Source organism: Oxyura jamaicensis, chromosome 2 (genome assembly GCF_011077185.1).
Source record: "Oxyura jamaicensis isolate SHBP4307 breed ruddy duck chromosome 2, BPBGC_Ojam_1.0, whole genome shotgun sequence".
Classification (NCBI taxonomy): Eukaryota; Metazoa; Chordata; class Aves; order Anseriformes; family Anatidae; genus Oxyura; species Oxyura jamaicensis.
In genome coordinates this window covers 58,008,545-58,012,867 of record NC_048894.1, presented here as the reverse complement: position 1 = coordinate 58,012,867, position 4,323 = coordinate 58,008,545, and positions in this window count along the sequence as shown.

The following is a 4,323-nucleotide window of genomic DNA, read 5'->3' as shown; positions in this document are numbered from 1 at the left end:
CCCTGGACATAAATATAAAATAAGTAATGTTGCATCCTGGATTTTGTAAAATATGAAATCTACCTTATTTGTGAAAGATGAATTAGTTTTTGGGACTGACTTGGCACTGCAGAGGAGCAGTGAAAGTGAGCTGAGGAGCACCCAGTATGTTGAGGGACCAGTATGATGTGTTTTCCAACTGGTAAATGAATGTTATTATAACTTATATAAAACTCATATTCAAATGGAAATTTCTGCAAAATATGAACCTGTGAAAGTATTTGGAAAGGTTATTCTAAGATCTTTCTAGTGCAAGGTTATTCATCTCTCCTGGAAAATGATGAAATCAAATACTAGGAGCAAAAATGAGACATTATTGCTGCATGAGCCTCAGTTTATATTAAACTTTCACAAATGTAAAAATAATTCTACAGAGCTGGCAATAATAATGCATAGTGCTGCCATAGTGGAGCTGTGCTTTCTATCCTTAAATTGGAAAAGTGAAAATCAGTAACACTTTTTTGTTGTTGTAGCTTGTAAGAAATTTCAGTTTGTACACAAGTCTAGCATAGAACTGGTTTTCAGTGGCGTCGGGTACCCGGAGCATCATAGCCTTTACATGATGGCAGAAAGAATTTAAGAAATACAGGAGTGAAGCAACTCAGATGATAAACATGTACTCTTCCGGCTGCCTCACAAGCAAAACAATCACATCAAGAAATAAGGGGCATGCAAAATAAATGGCTTCAGAACGTAGGCAGCCTGCAGAAATGCCAGCTACATGCTTTTCTGTGACTACATGAGTTGAAAGGATGAATACAGCACCTGAAAAAAAATAAAAAAAAATAAAAATAAAAATAAAAAATCTTAAGCTCTGTGTGCTGTGTTATGGATGCGTAGATTCCATGTTTCTGTTGTAAAGGTACCATGATGATCATCATCATAATTTAGGGTGACCACGTACAAGTTGCCTGAATGCATTCATTGTGTAGGAAACAGTCCTATAAAGATCAAGCTAGAGTTAGATGATATAACTGAGCGTATCTTATGTACTTATACAACGTCTTCAGAGCGGAACTGAAATCCCTCTTTCACTCAAGTGCGTGCCAAAATAAATTGAAAAGGGCATTCTTTTAAACAGAGTAGTAGTGGTGGTGTCTTTCACCTTCCCTCCTGCTTCTTAGCTCCCAGGCCAAACATAGCTCATGAGAACGAACTCCTTGGATGCTACTAGCAGAAAAGAAAAAGCATATAGAAATAGTAAACAGTTAATATTACCTGTACACACAGAAATCAATGTTATGCCATCTAAGTGCACTTGAGCATACAACAGCTAATATTTCGGTGACTGAAGCTAAATATCCAAACATAAAAAAGGACCACATATATTTTTTCGGTAGCTAACATATGAGTAGCCAGCCTAAATATGACTGTTTGCTTATCTGTGAATAAATCAAGCATTGTTCATACACACATACAATTCTCCCTGTGTGGAAAGCAGACATAAGCTTATGTTGCAGTATTTAAGACTAAGATGAGCACTGTTTTAATACACAGGTTAAACTACCATGAGTCCTGAAGGTTATGTTTAGTCTTTCTACAAAGAAAATATGATTCCATATATCAGCTCCATAATATTCTGCTACAGCTGTGCAAATCAAAGTCTCTTCTAAGGCTTGTGCATAGTAAAGTGGGAGAAAATGTTATTTTGGTCAGCTTTCAAGATAGTAAAATGTAATTTTTTTTTCTGCCACTGTCTTCCTATTCTCTGGGTAATTCTGTTTAAGAGTGCAACAGATCCATCTTTCTGTTACATTAAGACACTGAACTTCTGATGCCATTGGTATTTTCTATCCTATGGAAGAGAAGTAGATACATTTACATACTGCATGGAATTAAAGTTCTTCCAGATAAGAAGAAACAATATATTCAAAATCCTTCATAATTAAATACAAATATATCTTAAATTTATCTGAATAAAATACCCATATGTGGAAAAGATATAAGCATATGTGTTGCATACAGAACCAACTGGTAGAATTTTTAAGGCATTTAGGCATCTAAAACATATGATTTATTTCAAAATTTGTTCGGAGAACCTTAAATATCCCAAAATATTTTGTGGATGGTCTGTTCATGTTCCTGTATCAATAATTGCACTCCTTTCCATAAATTTTCTTTGCAGTTTCTTTTTTCTTTTCTTTTCTTTTTCTTTTCTTCTCTTTTCTTAGGAAAATGTGACTGTGAAAATAAGTAAGAAGTAGAAAAGATCGTAAGAATTAAGTATCTGAAACCTTCCTTTAGTATCAACATACTTTTAAGTTAAGAACCTTTTTTCAGGAAACAACGTTTTTTCCATAGTAAATGCCTCTGATATGTACCTTCAGATATAACAATTTCTTAACCACTGTTTAATCTGAGTTTTATTGTTCAGTGGTAACAGTCTGGCTCTGCTACTACCTTAACTACATTCTGAGTGGAAAGCACATCAGTACGGTAAGTTTGAACTCTGCATTATTCTACATACAGCCTCTGGAATTTATTCCTAAACTATTTAGTTCTGCAAATCTGATTTGGCATTAAGTGAATTAGGGAATTTCAGAGAAATGCCTTGTCAGCAGTTGTACTCCCATCTGAATCATCACGGATCGATGACTGGGGTTTGGCCTGAATCCTTTCCTGTATGTCGGCCTATTTCTTCGTTAGTCTCTTCTCCTTCATGCTCTGGATATTGGCAGGCAGTGGCAAAGAGATTCTGTGCTCTTAATGGAGACAAATTCAGCAAGACTTCTCTCTCTAAACAATTGCCACACAGAATAGTTCTCTTAAACACGTACTTTAAGGAAGCCATACCGTGAAGGGCTGGTGACGTGAGCTGAGTATGGCCATTTCTCAAGCCTCGTCCAGTTGCGCTCATCATCAGAACAGCCACAGGACCAAACTCCATCCTTGGTTAAACAAGACAGGAAAATACGTCTGCCCTGCCAGATCACAATGTGCTAAGAGGCATGCATATTCTCACACCACAGATCCTATAGTCTTCTTATTTTTTTTTTTTTTTTTTTTTTTTAAATTATATTCTCCATTTTTTATAATATCCTGTGCAGTAGCCAGAAATAAAAACTTCACAAGCGTACAAAATACGTTTGTAACTGTGGACTATAAATACAACTTTATATAACTATAATCAGGGCAAAACTTCAGAATGGATTTATGCTGTGAAGTTTAAAATCCTAAAGTCTTTAATCAGCTAATGTAGAAATTTCCTGCCTAGAGCGGCTGTGGAGTCTCCTTCTTTGGAGATATCCAAAACCTACTTGGATGCGATCCTGTGTAACATGCTCTGGGTGGCTCTGCTTGAGCAGGGGGGTTGGACCAAATTATCTTCAGAGGTCCCTTCCTACCTCAGCCATTCTGGGATTGTGTGAAACCAGGCCTGACCTTCCTACGGCAGTCCTCTAACCCCACAAACCAACTGAAACCCAGCTGGACAAATAGCTGGGGGCAGTCCCACCCACCGCAGGCGGGCATTTTGAGCTCAGGCAGGAGGGGAGCAGTGAGAGGCACCGCAGCTGTCGGAGAGGCTTCTTTGGAGCCTCGCACACCACAGAGGCTCCAAACCTTGTTGTTGCGCAGGCAGCAACAAGGTTCCTCTGGGTGTGCTCGGGTGTACATAGAATCACAGAACCATAAATTTGGAAAAGCCCTCCAAAGTCATCTGGTCCAACCACCCCCCTACCACCTATGTAACCCACTAAACCATGTCCCTACGCACCACGTCCAGCCTTTCCTTGAACACCCCCAGGGACGGTGACTCCACCACCTCCTTGGGCAACCCAACGCCTGACCGCTCTTTCTGAGAACAAACACTTGGAGCTACCGCTGCCCCTCTTGTCTGCACCTCCCTCCAGCCCACCGGTGTCCCCACCAACGGTCTGAGGCTCCATTCCCCCGGGGCCATGCCCTTCGTGTCCACCTCTGCCATTTTCCCCTCAGGCTTCGCCCTTCTCCCTACACTTCCCTCAGGGCACGCGTGAGCGCTGACCACGCGTGAGCAGGCGTGCCCGGCCGGCCGAGAGAACCCAGGACTCGGACACACATCCCAGAACTCGGACACACGTCTTTATTAGCGTTTCTCAGCTTTATTAGCAGTTAAGTCTCCCACTCCGAGGGGAGGTGCCGCTCACTGCCGCGTTTCGCAGGAGGCGGCGGCGGCCCCCCCCTCAGCCGCCGCTGCTGGCGGCAGCCCCGCCAGGGGGCGCTGCCCAACCACCGCCCAACGGCCGCGGCCCGGCAGCCCCCGCCCGCCAAGGTGAGGCGTGAGAGGGCGGCGCCCGCGGCCGT